General features: G+C 46.1%; 1 protein-coding gene across 1 annotated transcript in view; it reads left to right on the top strand.

The window, feature by feature from the left end:
* LOC122793128 (cofilin-2-like) overlaps positions 1-17,796 on the top strand; it is a 208,261-nt gene that overhangs the window by 176,171 nt on the left and 14,294 nt on the right. The gene's annotated exons all lie outside the window — the stretch shown is intronic.

The following is a 17,796-nucleotide window of genomic DNA, read 5'->3' as shown; positions in this document are numbered from 1 at the left end:
CACTGCTCCAGAGATCTTCTGAAAGAGCTGCGAGATGCTCTGCAGGGTAACTTTTCTGACGCAGTGGCTCAGTCAGTGCTCAGATGTCTACCCTAAATTCTGTTGCTAACTCCTCCATGAGGCTGATCTCTTGCGCAGCTGAAGGAGCGAGTAGGGCAGCCAGTTTGAGTTTCTTTCAGAAGGCACTCCTGGATGCGCTTCTGTAATTTTGTGGAGGCCTTCAAGTCTACATTCACCAGTGCCCTGTTTGATGGTTCCTCGTTCGGAATCAAGGTGAAAGACTAGGTGCGAGCAAGAGGGAAAAACTGTGCCGTGGGAGTCGGTTTTTCCATGCTTTCTAGACCTTATCCCAAGTTCCAGAAGTGGGAAAATGTGGTTCAAGAAATCGCAGAGGTTTTCTCATGCACAGTGATTACTCATCCAGAGGCAGGGGAGGGGGGGTAGTAACTTGGGTAGATGCCGCCCTAGAGGCAGAGGAGGCCCGCGTAATCAGGGAGACTGATTCCTTTTGTGGTTCTCCCTACCAGCGCTCCTGATGGGGAGGCCCGACTGTTTCCGGAGCCAGTCGGGGGTCGCATTGCACTACACCCAGAAGCCTGGCAAGACGTCACCCGGGACCAGTGGGTATTAAAAATAATTTCTGGAGGATTCCCTTCTCTCTCTCCCCCCCCCCCCCCCAACCTATCAAAAGAATCCCAGATGTTCCACCCAATTAAAGGGATTCTGCAGCTTCAGAGGTTATAAAGTTGCTAGAAAAAAGGAGCCATCCAGCATGTCCCCTCAGGCCAGATCGGATTGGGGACTTACTCCAGATTTTTTGGTGCCGAAAAGAACAGGGGACCCAAGACCCATCTTGGATCTCAGCCGCTTGAACCGCCACGTGAATAAATCAAAGTTCTGAATGGTCATTTGCAATCTGTTCTCCCATTGTTGGGGAAAAGTGTGGATGTGCTCCAACCTCAATGATCTTTACTACCACATAAAGATGTGCTCCAACCTCAAGGATCTTTACTACTACATAAAGATGGACAGGGCATCCAGAAGTCATTTATGCTTCCGGCTAGGAGCCAGTCATTTTCAATTTCGTGCCCTGCCCGTTGGTCTCACCACAGCCCCCAGGGTGTTCACCAAATGTATGGCAGTAGTGACGTCTCACTTGAGACGTCAGGGATTCAGTGTTTCCGTACCTGGATGACTGGCTCCTTTCTGCCACCACAAGGCATTTACTACTACAGACCAGAGACGCACGCCACTATCAAGCTGTCAACAATTGGGTATCACTCTAAACTGGGAAAAGTCTCCCTTGTTGCCCTCGCAGCGTCTCCTTTACAGGCGCGCAGAGTTAGACACCGTGCTCATGAGGGTGTTTTTATCACAAGAAAGGATTCAAGTTTTGCAAAAAGTATACACCTCGCTCCCTCAAGAGTGAAGGCAAAAACAGTTCTCAAATTGTTAGGGACTATGGCTGCAACAATTATGCTGGTTCCTCTTGGCTTCACATGAGGTTCCTTCAGTGTGTTCTTCACCTAGTGTTCTCCACAGCATCATCCACTTTCTCATCTCATAATCAGACAGGTGCAAGAAAGATCTATGCTGGTGGCTTCACTCCAGCAACCTCAATGCGGGGAAACCTTTCGTCCCATACCTTCCTGTTGCCACAGTGACCACTGATGCCCCCCAGATGGGGGGGGGCATCTCGGCAGGGTGGTCCAATATCTTGGAGATGAGGGCGGTGCTACTAGCGTTGCAAGCACTTCAGAGCTTTCTTCCTCTCGCAACAATTGCGATCCACTCAGACAATGTCAGTGGTTCGGTATCTGAACAAACTGGGAGGAACCAAGTCGTATCCCCTTTGCAGAGAGGGTATTGGGGGAGTCACCCAGGGGATTGGCCCTTCGGTCTACTTTGCCTTCCCTCCTGACAAAGGTTATTCAGTCCTTGGGAAGCAGAATAATTCTGATGGCTCCACACTGGCCTTGTCAAATTTGGTTCCCCTTTCTCCATCCCTATCATGGATGCCCCTTGGATTCTGGACCCACATCCAGGTCTTCTGACGCATATGTCAGGGCAGTTCCATCCTTCTCTTCAGACCCTCCAGCCTGGCTACTCCACTTCCATCACTAGTCAGGCTTCATCATTTTCCTCTGATTCTAGTCGAAGGCTTATGGGAAGACAGAACATGACAGATTTATTCCAGTAAATGGAAAAGATTCTCCATCTGGGCTCAGGCAAGACAAATTGATACTTAAACGACTCCAGATGTTCATCGTGCATACAGCTGCAGTCATAACAGATGGGTTCTCCTGCCGTCAGGCGGGTCCTTGGTCGGCCAAATTCCAAAGTCTAGGTCCGGCGTCGGTTGTCGTCACTTTTTCCCTGACGTCAGTGCGCCAGGGGTATAAAAGAACCAGCCGACGCCATTTTCTTCAGTCTTTCTTGCCGCGCGGTGCCCGAAGCAGAAGCAGTTCGCAAGTGCCGGTTGGCCAGCTCCTGAAATTACAAAAATTTTGCAACCAAAGTCGTCTTGAAAGCTAAGTACCCCGTTGGGGAAACTTTTTTTCTTGCCTCAGACCGATGTCAGACAAAGTTAATAATTGTATTTCTTGTGGGAAGCAAATACCGCATATGGATTTTCATTCCCTCTGCATTCCTTGCTTAGGCCCAGACCACAATGTCTTGGTCTGCCGTTTTTGTGCTACATTCAACAAATGCACCATTAAGTGTCGGGCGGAGTTCGCCCAGCACTATTTTGGCAAAAAAATTGAACTATATTATGTCGGATACTCAGATTCCAGTTTTGTCTAAACGCAAAGACAAGGACCGACACACTAGGTCCGCAGCCTCTACCGACACCACACCAAAGCAGACTACAGGTGGTCCGGTTCTCAGCGAGGTGCCTACGCAGCCCCTGCATACCGACGACACTTCATTGGCGGTGTCTTCTGTGCCCGAGGTTGCTGGCTCCTCGGCCCACACCCCGACTACAGATACTGAAGCCCCTCTTGGTGGTGAATCTCAAAATGTAGACGGGTCTCTCAAGGTGTCTTCAGACCTTCCTCTTTTTCTATCAAGGATTTCACTAAGTCTAAAGCAGCCATTCATTCTAAGAGACAAGCTCCACAGGGCCCTTCTCCAGGCCCCATGCCTAAAAAACAGATGCTTAAAATGGCTGAGGATTTGATTACTCTTATCAGGGGTTCTCACCCCCCCCCCCCTCCCCTGGACAAAAGGCCCAGAGTGGAGGAAGAATCCCCCTCTGACCAGGCCTCCATTATTTCAGATCACTCGGATGAACAGGAACATTCCTACTCCCCCTTTTGAAGATTCTGATGCTGCGGAGTCAGTCCCCCCCCCCCCCCCAGAGGATTACTCATTTGGGGAAACCCTGCATACCTTAAGGGAACACTTCCACTGGGAAGGCTAAGAGTACTCAGATTCCAAGAAAAGGCTTGGGGATTTTCTCTTGCTACCCCAGCACAGGCCTCTGGCTATACCTCCTGTCTTAGACATACTAGATGATGTGTACTCGGAGGCCTGCCTTAACCCGGATTCTTTACCTCCAGCCCCAGTCAAGCCTGACAAGTACTACCGGGTTCCTGACTCGCACCAATTTTTATACAAAAGCCATGCGGCTGACCCAGAAACTATCTCCCAGGGCCCCAAGGGAATTAAGGCCTCCACTGCTAAAAACCCATTACCTTCCGAGAGAGATTCCAGATCTTTAGAAAGGTGGGGAAAAAAGGTATACACCTCGGCCACCTTAACCATGAGGGCATTAAACTGCCAGTTCCATATGCTAAAATACCAACAGTTTCTGTTATCACAGTTGAGAAGTAAAATGTCAAACCTGAGCAACCAGACTTGAAGGAGTTGCAGGATTTGATGCATAGTGCAGAACAAGTGGGTAAACATACCTTGCAATGTGGTTTTGATGCTCTACCAGCCTCGTGTAGAGCTGCTGTTACAGGATCAGTCATACGTAGACATGCCTGGCTCAAGGAGCAAACCTTACCAGATCATGTCAAAGCTAAATTACTAGATGCCCCTCTACAAAAGGATGTATTTGGTGTTAAAGCTGAGGAGGTATTAAAGAAAATGGAGGAAAAGGCTAAATCAATGCAAACAGTGAAAGATTTTCTACAGGTACAACCTCCACATTTCAGTAGAAATTGGCCTTCCAAAAATTGGTCCTTTCCAGCCACGGACAGACCCCAAAGAGGTAGATACAGGCGCCTGAGGGGCAGAGGGCAATCTCAAGGATCGTTTAGAGGCAGACAATGGCAAGCTCCTACACAGAGGTGGTGAGGATAGTTCGCAGCCATTCAAAAAGCAAACCCAATGACTTTCCCCTTTGCATGCCAAGCAAGGCTCAAATGGCAGCACCCTTGGGCGGAAAACTGGCGCTATTTTCAAAAAATTGGCATAGTCACAAAAGACAAAAGGATCCTGGACATTATAAACAGAGGCTACAGATTCCATTTTCACACCCTTCCAAAAATGAGGCATGCCAAACCTGCCACACAAAGGGCAGAGGTACAAAGACAAATTTCACATCTCGTGGACATGAAAGCTGTTCAAGAGGTACCTACTCATGAACAAGGTCAAGGTTTTTATTCCAGACCCTTCCTGGTACCAAGGAAGGGCAAAGATTGGAGACCTATTTTGGACCTATCCATCCTAAACGCATTTTTACTCGTACCAAAATTCAAGATGCTCACATTACAGCAGCTTCTTCCCATGCTGGGCAAGGAGTCTTGGCTGGTAACATTGGTCCTCAAGGAGGCATACCTGCATGTCCCAATCGGACAAAATTGCAGAAGATACCTCCGATTTCTTGCAGGTTCAACCCATTATCAATTCTCTGCATTGCCCTTTGGCTTATCTACTGCGCCCAGAGTGTTCACGAAATGCCTGGCATCAGTAATTGCCTACTGCAGACTTCAAGGGATACAAATATACCCATATTTGGACGACTGCCTGATCCAAGTGGACAGCAAGCACATACTTCTGAAACCTCTGGCTTTTGTAATGTTGAATTCTCTGGGATACAGTCAACAAAAAGAAATCAAGGCTACTGCCCTCTGATAATAATTTTCCTGGGTGCCAACTTGGACACAAACACCCAGATGGCCTACCTCACGCCAGAGAAGCAGGGGCAACTAACTCAATACTTCAGAACACTAGCAAATTTCACCAGGCTAACTGCAAGGAAAATCCTGCAGGCTCTGGGATTCATGGCATCTTGCATCCTATTAATCCCATGTGCAAAGCTGCATATGAGGAAACTTCAATGGTACCTGAAAAACCTATGGTCTCAACACAGCCACAGTTTGGAAACAACTGTGGTGGGCTCAAGCATGCCAAACACAGGTCTCCCATTCTGCAAGCCTCAAGCAAATCAAGTCATCACAACAGATGCCTCGGACTACGCCTGGGGGGCGCACATGACAGATCGGTGCATTCAGGGCAAATGGTCCCAAAAAGAAAAGCACCTTCACATCAATCAGAAGGAAATGCTAGCAGTAATAAATGCTATTATAGCTTTCAAAGACCTTCTGCATCCAGGTAAGCTATTGATAAGGACAGACAACACCACAGTAATGTGGTACATAAACAAACTGGGAGGAACCCATTCATACCCCCTATGCAGGCTGGCCATGTCACTTTGGAACATGGCTCTGGGATTACAAATCGAACTTCAAGCACAGTACTTGCCAGGCAAGGAAAACATGCTGGCAGACAACCTAAGCAGAAATATGACAGATCCACACGAATGGAAGTTGCTTCCTCAAGTTTTTAGAGATAATTCAAGCATGGGGAAGGCCAGACATGGATCTCTTTGCCTCCCACAAAAATCACCAATTTTAAAATTCTGCTAAAGGACTTTTCATCCACAGGCCTGGAGAGTGTACGCTCTCAGTTGGACAACAATGACAGTTTATGCCTTTCCACCTCTTTCTCTGCTGCCCAAAGTTCTATTAAAAAACCAGAGCAGACAGACCAAAGATTCTCGTTGCTCCAGACTGGCCAAGACAGCACTGGTACCCACTCCTGAGGAGCCTGACACATTCCCCTCCATGGACCCTACCTCTAATGCCTCTTCTGACTCAGCACAGCTTCAAAACTCTTCAGTCAGCTGAAAACACTCAATGTGGCCGCATGGAAGATTCTTTAACATCACAACAGACCCTACTCTCCAAGGAGAGGTGCAGGATGTCATTTTAGAAGCCAGAAGGCCGTGTACTAGAAAAGCTTACTCCACAAAATGGAAACTGTTTTGTGCCTGGAATGAGAAAAAGGGCCAGAATCCTGGAAAACTGAATTTACCTAAAATATTACAGTATCTAGCTGAGCTGCTAAGCAGTTGACTTTCATTCTCCTCCATCAAAATCCATGCCTCAGCCATTTCTGCAGAATACAGCACTGATCCACCTTTATTCTCTCACCCCTTCTTAAGACAGTTCCTCAGAGGGGCTAAGAATATGAAACCCCCAAGGAAACTACCAATACCTGCTTGGGATCTCAATTTCATTCTAGAAAAGCCGACCTTGCCTCCTTTTGAGCCAGCTGCCTCAACAGGTTTGCAATATTTGTCCTGGAAAACAGCTTTCCTTCTGGCTATCACCTCAGCTCGTAGGGTATCGTAACTACAAGCCCTCATGGCTGTGCAGCCTTTTATCTTCCATCAGGACAGAGTTTCCTTGCGAACCAACCCGTCCTTTATGCCAAAGGTGGTATCCAGGGTAGCTTTGAATCGGGCTATACACTTGCCTACCTTCTACCCTAATCCTCAAAACAAAGGGGAGAGACTACTACATTCATTGGACATCCACAGACAGCTGCGTTATTTGGACAGAACAAAGCCTTTCAGAAAATCAGAACAGCTGTTTGTGTCCTATGCTATAGGAGCTCAAGGGAAGCCAATTTCCAAACAGACGATCTCAAAATGGATAGCCCACTGCATACGCTTTTTACTCCTTTCATGGTAAAACTGTACCTGCAAGCATCAGATCTCACTCCACAAGGGCCACAGCTACCTCTGCAGCTTTCTTCAGAGGAGTTCCTACCAAAGATATTTTGGAAGCAGCCACTTGGAGTTCTGTGCATACCTTCTCCAAGCACTGCCACCTACCTTTATACTCCAAAACTAGAGCAGGCTTTGCCACTGCAGTCTTGCAGGGCATTCTGGCTCCTCCTAGTTCCACCTAGTGCCTACCACCCCTTTCTTAGCTTTGGGATTCTACCCATCTGTTATGACTGCAGCTGTATGCACGATGAACATAGTACAGTTTTGTACCTACCATAAATGTAGATGTTAGAGTACTAATACAGCTGCAGTCCAGGTTTCCCTCCCTCCTTCCCCTCTTGGGACAGGCCTATTGGCTAACACCTCCTCATACAACCTGATTGGGGTATTCTTTTATGGTGCATTTGCTTGCAACTACTGCGTTTTGATTATTGCATTGCTTCATTACACAAAAATTTATGTATTGCCTTCCTTCTGGGGGCACCTGACATCTGGGGCAAGAAAAACTGAACAAAATGGCTTCTGCTGGTTCTTTTATACCCCTGGCGCACTGCCGTCAGGGAAGAAGCGACGACGACCGACGCCGGACCTAGACTTTGGAATTCGACCGAGGACCCGCCTGACGGCAGGAGAACACGTCTGTTATGACTGCAGCTGTATTAGCACTCTAACATCTACATTTATGGTAGGTACAAAACTGTACTTCAGTTCTGGAGTTTCTCCATGCTTTTTTAATCGGGGGTCAGCAGCTGCGGCCATAAAAGTACAGTTGGCCGCTATTTCCACTTTTCACATCTCTAATGAACCCAGCATAATGGTGCATAGTGCCTTTCATGAATGTCTTGCATAGTCTATGCTGCTTTGCCCTACAGTCTTCGACCCAGTCATGCTTTGGGACCTAAATTTTGTGCTACAATCTCACCTCTTCCCCCTTTGAGCCTGCAGCTACTTGTGTGAACTAAAAATTTTCACTTGAAAAACTATCTTTTTGGTAGCAATCACTTCAGCTAGACGTGTCTCGGAGCTCCAAGTTTTGTCTTATCAGACCGCCTTACTGTTTCACAGAGACAGGGTTTCCCTCAGACCCCAAACCCTTTATGCCAAAAGTGGCTTCAGTTAGTAATATCAACCAATCCATTGAATTGCCCATATTTTTTCCAGAGTTCTCAAATAGGGCAGAATTTAAATTTCACCAACTGGATGTTCAGACAGTTGCACTTTTATCTGTATAGAATGAGGGATCTTACAAAATCGGATCAGCTATTTGTCTCATTTTCAGAAAATAAGATTGGGTCTTCTGTTTCCAAAGTGACCTTGTCTAGATGGATCTCTAGCTGTATTTCCTTCATTTATGCCTCTGGTGGTAAGGATTTACTATTTAGAGTGAAGGCTCATTCTACCAGATCTGTCTACCTCTACAGCATTTCAGGCCAGGATGTCTGTGGATGATTTGTGCTGCGGCTACATGGGCGTCTCCTCACACCTTTACTCACTACAAATTGTATTTGGTATCCAGAGGCAGATCTTCCTTTGGTTCCACAGTGCTCAGGGGCATTTCCCACTGAGCCTCCCAGGGTTCAGGTGCTGGGGATGCTGTCCCACAGGTAAGAATGTAGGCGAGATTGGACTACATAACATCAAGAAGTTATGTACTCACCATAACGTTCAATGTATAGTCCATCTCGTCTCAAATTCTTACCCTCCCACCTTCCCCTATCCTGGAGGACCTAGGTTAGTTCTGGTTTCAGTACTCTTATTATTGGAATGTTTTTTCTTTCTGTGTTGTGTATGAGGGGAGAGATAGTGAGCTTGCAGCAAACAAGATCTGGGGAAAGGGAGCGGTGCAGCATGGGATGCCTCTTAGCCCAGCCAATTGAAAGACTGAGCTAGAGTATGGCTGAGTCTGAGCAGAGGTTCGGCTCTGAACCCACGGGTAAGCATGTGAGGTGAGAGAGAGTACATACATCAAACGTTATGGGGAGTACATAACTTGTAATCCCTAGCTGTATACTAGTTACACAGTAAGTTATACCTGTTGAGTGTGCTGCTTGGACAGTGGTAGGGAATAAACCAGATCAGATCAATGTTTCATGGTCTTTGCAGAGGAAGAGAACTGGACTGCTCGTTTCGAAGAACGTTTTATACCAGTCTTGCATTGCCACATTTTCTATGGCAAATTACTGTGGCTGCAGTGCTTCTGGTTTGCATGACTTATCCCTCCTGGCAGCCTCCATAAAGGAACTACTTACTATTGACATGCAGTGCATCCATCTGGTTCTGTGTCCACCTTCTCAAGAGCAGGTATAGGATGTTCACTTGCATCTGGTGAGACCAAGATTTGCAGCCACAGCCTTGAAAGGCCTATTGCTGTATTTACAGGGATACCAGCCTCTCAAAGGTCTGGAACAAGAAGCAGAGGCCTCCCTCTGAGTTGACTGCAGTCGTTTGTTCCATGAAGAATATGGTTGTGTAATCAACTTGCTTTAATTGCGGATGTTAGTTTCTCACTCTTGCCTTCCTTGGGGAGGGGCACCTCTTCCCTTTCTTCCCCCTCCCAGTTTCTGTGCCTAGTTTAACTGTGGGGGGCCTTGTCCTGTCCCTTAGTCTGAGAACCCTACCCATGAGATGGTATCCAGAGGTTGAAGGCCTGCCAATAGCACATAAATGTGCCTCAAAGATGGGCCGATGTTAGTTTTTCACTGTTGCAGTCATCACACTTGGGTTATCTGCCTGCAGGTAGCCCTCAGTCTGCCTGAATGTCAGAGACTTAGTATTTCTGCGTCTGATGCTGTCACTCCAGAACTGACATCAGGTAGTCACAGGTATAAAAACAGGTAGCGGATGCTATTGCATCAGTCTTTCTTGCCGAGGAGCCCAAAGCAGTTTGCAAGTGCCAGTCTGCCATTAATAATCTTGAAGTCTTTTAAGTACCCTGTTGGGGATCCTTTTTTCTTTAACAGATGTCAGAAAAAGTCAACAATTGTCTTGCCTGTGGAAAGCAAATACCTCAGATACTCTGTCACCTGTTTAGGCCCAGACCACTATGTCCTTTGCTGTGTCCCTTTAATGCCTGAACCATTCGTTGTCTGGCTCAGAGCGAAAGAATTTAGCGACAATCTCCATGTTCTGAAATGGCTTCTGTAAGACATCAGACTAATATTCTGAAAAAATGTAAAGATAGACCACGGGTCCAAAACTGCCGACAACTCTTCCGTTAAGCTAGTCAGTCCACCGGTACTTGAGGTGCTTTTGCAGCCCCTGATGCCCACTTCAATAGATTCGCAGGCCTCTGCTGAGACCCATTCAGAGTCCGGTATGCTGTGAGACTCTTTGACTATGGAACCTGCGGATGTCTCTACCTTGGATGGGTTCAGAGCCACTGAGCAAGCACCAGCTTCTGAAAGTTATTTGCTCAATTTATGTTGGACTTGGACCTTTTTCAACAAATCAAAACTATAGAGTTTCTTGGGCCCAGAGTGCACACTGCCTAGAAAACAGACTACCAACGTGCAGACTACCAAAGTGCATGCACCTGCTCCCATGCTACAAAAAACAAATGCTTAGAATGGCTGAAGACCTTATTGTGCTGATTAGGGGAAGTCTGCCTTCACCTGCAAAGACAGTCAAGTCTCCTTCAGCTTCCGCAAATGAGGAGTCTGACTCTGAAATTTCTGATTTATCAAGACATGCCTTTATTTGCTTGAAGATTCAGCTGCAGAGGAATCCCTTCTCTCTGCCTCTGCTCCAGAGGATTTTTCTTTTGTTGAAACCTTGCATACCACTGGGAATGCCAAGACTGTCCTCAGTCCAAAAAGAGACTCTAGAATTTCTAAAGCTGCCTCAACACAGGCCCTTAGCAATACCCCCTGTCGTGGATGTTTTTATGGAATCCAGTCTTACTCCTGGCACTTTATCTCCTGCCCCTAGGAAACTAGATGGGTACTAGAGTACCCGACACTTCTTTTCAAGAATCCTACTGCTGACCCAGAGAGGTATCAAGGCTACTACAGCCAAGATTCCCACCCCTTTGGACAAATTCAAGTGTTGGACAGATGGGGTAAGAAGGTATACTCCTCTGCTACTCTTGCTTTTAGGGAATTGAATTGTCCTCTGCTACTCTTGCTTGTCAGTTTCACATGTTGAAGTACCAGCAACATATGGAACTTATTAAACAGTGGCAACCTTTTCAGACTGCAGAAAATAAAGAATTGCAGGAGCGTATGTGCTCTGCAAGCTAAGTCAGCAAGTATACTTTGCAGTGTGGCTTTGATGCCCTAGAAGCATCTTGCCAGGCAGCTGTCACTGGCTCTGTACCAAAAGACTTGCTTGGCTGAAGGAGCAGACCATGTCAAATCGGTTACTAGACGTGCCTTTTGGCACCAAAGCAGAAAAGGTTCTTAAAAAGATGGGGGGGGGGAGCAATGTCTGTACAGACTGGTAAAGAATTAAGTGCAACCCCCTAGATTCAGTAGGCATTGCCCTACCGAACACTGGTACTTTTCCAGCCCCCTTCAGGCCCTCTCAAACCAGACCCAGGGGAAACAAACCACCCAGACTTCAGTCTCTGGGTATGCAGAGATCTACGCAATGGAGTGCCCTCACCCCTAAAGCAGGGAGTGGTAAGCCACCTTGCAGAAAAAGCTTGCAATGACTTCTTTACTCCATCCCCAGTCCTGCCCAATTGCTTGTGCCCTTAGGAGGAAAACTTGCTGTTCATGCAAAAAACTGTCCACTTGGCACTGGTGGGTCCTCAACATTTTATCCCAGGGGTATAAATTTTATTTCTATTCATTGCCAATCCCAAGCAGATTTCCAGACCTTCCTCCAAACCAGTGGGCAGAGGCTCAAAACAAAGTACTTTCCCTGCTCAATATCGGAGCTATTCAGCCGCTTCCAGTGGAACAGAGAGGGGTCAAGGATTCTACTCCAGACTCTTCCTGGTAACCAGGAAAGAGGGCTCTTGGCACCCTGTCCTGGATCTTTCCATTCTCTATCTTCCTGGTGGTACCAAAATTCAAAATGCTTACCCTGCAACAGCTTCTTCCTATGCTAGCCAATGATGCTTGGTTAGGCTTCTTTTACATCTAAGGTGACTATCTGCATATCCCCATAAGGGAATCCTGCAGGAAGTATCTGTTTTCAGGGCAGGGTCTATGTATCAGTTCTCTGCACTTCCCTTTGGCTTATGTACTATGCCCAGAGTACTCAAAATGCTTGGCTCCACCCATTGCATACTGCAGGCAGAGAAATATCCATAGTTACTCTTACTTGGACTGCCTGATTCAGGCAGATGGTCAGGAATTATTGCTGCAACACCTGACATTTGTGAAACCTTCTCACTTCCTTGGGGTACACCAACGAAAAAATCAAAACTGGTACCCAGTCAAAAGATTGTATTCCTGGGAGCAAGCTTGAACACAATATCCCAGACAAGGCATTCCTCACCTCAAAAACAAGTCTGTCTGACAGCTGGGTTCTGGTGGCCATTGTTTTGATAGTCTCAGAAAAATACTGCAAGCCCTAGGGTTCATGGCCTCGTGTATACTGCTGATTCCATATGCAAGACTGCATATAAGGAAACTCCAGTGGTCAAGTCTTTGGTGCCAACATTCTCAGGACCTGGAAACAGTCATTCCTATCATTCTTGGTCTAAGGAGGAGTTCCTCTGGTGGGCAGAAGCATGCAACCGCAACAAGGGACTGCCATTTACTCAACCCCAAGCCGCCCAGACCCTAACCACAGACTCTGACTATGCCAAGGTGGCACATGGACGTAATGTTTTCAGGACCACTGGAGCCTAAGTAAAATTCATCTGCATATCAACCAAAAAGATGCTAGCTGTACAGAATGCCTTGACAGCTTTCAGATCCCTAATCTTTCTAGGACATTGTGGTAAATCAAGCAGGGTAGAACCCATTTCTAGCCCCTCTTCAGGCTAGCCATGGCCCTGTGGAACACTGCCTTGGACATTCAAGTCCATCTGCAAGCTCAATTCCTGCCAGGCAAACTTACTGGCAGACAACTTGAGCAGAAATCTCCTAGACCCACATGAGTGGCAATTGGAGCACAGCGCATTCGACCTTCTGATCCGGAAATGGGGGACCCCTGAGGTGGATCTTTGCCTCCCCCTACAACCACCAGCTCAGCAAATTCTGCACCAAGAATCCTCACAGCAGGGCCTGGAAAGTGGATGCCTTAACTTTTCAGTGGGTAAATCTCTGCCTTCCCCCTCTGCCCCTCCTTTTGAGAGTATTACTCAAGATAACAGGGCAAAGTACTATTCTGATTGCCCTGGACTGACCATGCCAGCACTGGTACTCACTACTGTGCAGGTGGCCAGTGCCACTCTGGCACCTACATCAGAATCCAACCCTCCCCTCAGCAGGGGGGACAGATTCTGCATCCACAACTGCAAACCCAAAGTCTTGCATCTTGGCTTATTCCTTGAATTCTCCCCCAGCGAAATTAAGCAAACGGGTGCTGGATGCGATTCTTGAAGCCAGAAGACCCAGTAAAAGAAAATACTATGCTAAGTGGAAAAGGTTTTGCTCATGGATTCAGTCTAAAGGAGAGGACACAACATTGCCCCCTCTGCTTCTTATCCTGGATTACGTAGCAGATCTACTCCGCAAAGGCCTGTCCTCCATTTAAGATGCATGTCTCTGCCATTTCTGCTCATTACAACACTGAGCCACCTCTCTTCTTGCACCCTCTTACCAAATAGTGCCTGAGAGGGGCAAACAACTTATGGCCAAGGAGAGCACCCACCCCTGCTTGGGACCTTGGAAAAGCTCACGCTTCCTCCCCTTTGAACCTGCTGCATCAGCAGAGTTAAAATTCCTCTTTGCTAGAAGCAAGGTTGTTTTCCAAATCACTTCAGCTAGAAGAGTGTCTGAGCTACAAGCACTGATGGCTGTGGAACCCTTCATTATTTTCCATGCTGACAGGGTTTCTCTCTGGACTGAACCTTAAGTGGTGTCCAGTGTGGCTCTCAAGCCATCCATTTGCCCAACCTTCTTCCCTAATCCTCAAAATAGAGGAAAGGATCCTGCACTCCTTGGATGTGCAGAGCTCTGATTCTACCTTCATAGGACTAAGCCCTTCAGAAAAATCTGACCAGCTTCTAGTCAGCTTTGCAACAGGGGCAGAGGGCAAGGCCATTTCAAAACCATTTCCAAAGTTAGTACAGTGCATCCATTTCTGCTACAAGCACCATGGGAAACCAACCTGTCGGGGGGGGGGGGTCAGAACACAGTCCACTAGAGCAACATCTACCTCTACAGTGTTTCTCAGGGGGGTCCCTACCAGGGACATCCTGGAGTTCTGTACACACCTTCAGTCATTGCCACCTGCCTGTCTTCCAAATGCAGGGCAGAATTTGCTACAGCAGTCTTGCAAGGCATACTAACCAACCCTAACTCTTGACTGCCTCCACCCTTTAGCTTTGGGAATCCACCAGAGTGTGATGCCTGCAACAGTGAAACACTAAACATAGTACAGTTGTGTACACTTAATGTAGATGTTAGTGTATTCTTTGTATCTCCACCCAGTCTCCCTTGCTCCCAAATTTCTGCCATAGCCCTCGCAAAAGACTATGGAGAACACCTCCACCTCTTCTGGGCTAAATGAGATGAGTTTGACTCTGTAGGCATTAGAAAAATGCATACTAACCAAAATCCTGTTCTAGCTGATTTGTAACTTTATAAATGCTTTTGTATGCTTTTTATGATTAACTAGCCATTTGTTTATCAAGCCTGAGGTCCAGTCCCAGCGAGACTGGATAGGAGGGGAGTGTACTGCAAAGTCAATCTGCTGCTCATTGAAGACAAAGGTCTCCCTCTGCACTGACCTATTTGGGGAAGATCTGTTCTATTGCCCGACATGCAGTCACTGTGTACCATGAAAACATTTAGATGGCTTTCATTTTCCCAACAGAACAGTACCAGGAAGCTTAATGTGATGGGTTTCTGATTAAATTCAGTTTTGCCATTTTTAGATGCAATAATCCTCTTTGGCTTTAGAAGCTGATTCTGCTAGTGTTTGATATGACTGCCTTCAGAAGCGCAGCACTAGATGAATTCACAAACCACCCATTCTTTTATATTTGCCAGATACAAGCAGAGTGAGATGGCCAGGTCTCTTTGGAGGCATGGTTGTGTGCTTCCACAGGGACCACTCGGGAGGATTAGCTTCTGGCTCTGGAGGAATGGTTTTTCCTGCCTGACTGAAACTTGTATATCTGCTATAATGACCTAATAAAGGGTCCATTCTCCAACATGTTGACAGCAAGTTTTGAACTGTAATTTTCTATTTGAAAATTTATACAGCTCATCTCTGATCTGAAGATGGTAGAGGTATACTGAATGGGGGGTATGGTACAACCTGGTAATGCTTCTCTTGCCGAATGGTTCTAATGCCTTTCTGTATTCCACCTTTAAGGTTGGCCTTGCTGTACCACGTTTTTGTTGACTGCATCACTTTTGCAGACTTTCAGTGTAGTAAATGTAATGGGGATGGGGGTGAATTTTCAAGAAATGTAGTGTAATGGAGAGAGGACCCAAGATGGAGGGCAGAAAAGCTTGCATTGTTGTACTTCATAGGCAAAAAGTCTGGGGGACTTGAGCCTACCCCACAGTTTAATTGCCTCACGTCACTGGTTGTGACTTGCTGAAGGCCACAGTAGGCAGATAAATGTGGAAAGATTCAAACCTTGTACCCCTGGCACAGGAAGCAGCTTAAGTTGAAGCTTTAGTCTTTTGTGCCAGAAGTTCATGCTTTGCAATAGGTATGGCTATGGGCATAAACACTCATCCAGCACTTGACCCTGCTGAATCTGTGCCAGATGAGGATATCTTGCACAAAAGTATCAAAAGCATTATTTTTTTCTTTTGGAAAACTTGTTATACTTGACAGACATATCTTGCCTTTTAATTGCACTTTAACATAATGTGGGTGCCCATAGTCAAAGTATAAACTGGTGAAAGTTTTATGAAACCTTAAACAGAACACATTTTACCTGGCCACTCTAGCAAAGTTTGATAGTTGCCTGATGCGTGCGGTTAAGGAAAAATGAGTAGTGGAGTCCAGATGACACAATTCACAAAATTTCATTTTTTTTTTTTCGAAATGAAATAATGGATTAGTGTAGAGGAAATGACCCAGTTGATAGAAAGTGGTGTTGGTAAGAACTGCTCATTGAGCATGACAGTGGGGGAAACCAGCTATTGGCACAACACCGTGTTTGATGTAGGGGAAAAACTGTTACAGTAGAATTAGTTTTATCCCCCTTAAGCTCAGAGACCCAACTCTGGGAGTTCCTTAGCGTCTCCACTTAATTGAATGGAAGACTATATAAGGCAATGGACTCTGGTTCCAAAAGTTGTCCCCTGACCGCTCTACAACTTTATTAAAAAAAAAAAGTCTAGGAAAATTGACTACAGTTTCTTTAACCCTTTGATCTGACTACATCTGTCAGTGTAGTTTTTGGATCAGAGCAATCCTATTTGTCTTAAAATTAGTCCATTGAATCTTTGCTCTTTTGGAAGAGCCCCCTTTCTGAAAGTCTACTTAATGATTGTGCAGAGTTCCTTTTGTAACAGTCTGCGTCATTGTAAAGTTTCTTTAGTTTTTGCGAACGTTTAGTAGTTTGCCTTCATAATTCCAAGTGGCTTTCACATTTTGAACAGAACACTTACTTAATCCATGTGTGTTGGTATTCTAGAAGCTAATCTGTTTCAAAATTTATTCAAAACTGGGTTAAGTGCTACTGTTAACTTTTTTAAAAATGTGGTGAAACAGTCACCTGAAAAGTTGATGTTGGTGCCCTTCAGTAATTGTCTATTAAAAAGTAGAGCTGACAGCTGAAATTAGAAAATACTCTAGAGAACAGTGTACACAGCCTAGTCTGACCAGCAGATGGTACCACTTCTTGTGTACACTGTCTAACCTGCCTTTTCCCTTTCAATAGTATATACCAGATTTTCTTCGTGTTTCACTGTTGCAGTCATTACATTTGGGTTATCTGCAGGTAGCACTCTGTCGGCCTGATCAGTCTTGGGTCCTGTCAGTTGCTCTTTCATCTTCTATGACATCAGGTATAAAGCATGCAGCTGATGCCATTACATAAGTCTTTCTTGCGAACTGCTTCTGCTTCAGGCACTGCACGGAAAGTGCCAGTCAGCAGACTCCTGAAATTTTCAGATCCGTAGTCTTCAACTAAGTACCTGGTTGAGGTCATTTTTCTTGCTCTAAACCAAGGTCAGTAAATGTTAACAATTGTATTTCTTGTGGAAAGCAAATACCTCAGATTTTCATTCATACTGCATTCCTTGCTTAGGCAGAGACCACAATGTACCTCACTGTCAGTTTTGTGCCTTGTTCAAAACCTCGAACTGTTCGTCTGTTCATTTCCGCTTCTAAATATTTTGGTACTCTGCTCAATTATCCACAACTACCAACATTCTGAAAAAATGCAAAGATAGACCGCATAGGTCCAAAGATGTTGACTATGCTTTGCCAGTTCACCAGTGAGGCACTTTCACAGCCCCTGATACCCGCTACTTCAGATTCGCAGGCTTCTGAGACCCATTCGGAGTCCGGTATGCCGTGAGATGCTTACACTGTGGATGTCTTGGCTTGGATGGGTCCAGAGCCGCTCTGCAGGCACTGGCTTCTGAGGGTGTATTCTGGTCTACTTGACACCATCTTCAAGGACTAAAACTTGATCCATGCCTAGAAAACAGATGCAAAGACCACATGGTCAGGCCCCT

This window comes from Protopterus annectens, chromosome 2.part0 (genome assembly GCF_019279795.1).
Source record: "Protopterus annectens isolate FY-2018-M chromosome 2.part0, PAN1.0, whole genome shotgun sequence".
In the NCBI taxonomy this organism is placed as follows: Eukaryota; Metazoa; Chordata; order Ceratodontiformes; family Protopteridae; genus Protopterus; species Protopterus annectens.
Note: the sequence above shows the minus strand (reverse complement) of the source record. Positions and strands in the feature narration are given on the sequence as shown.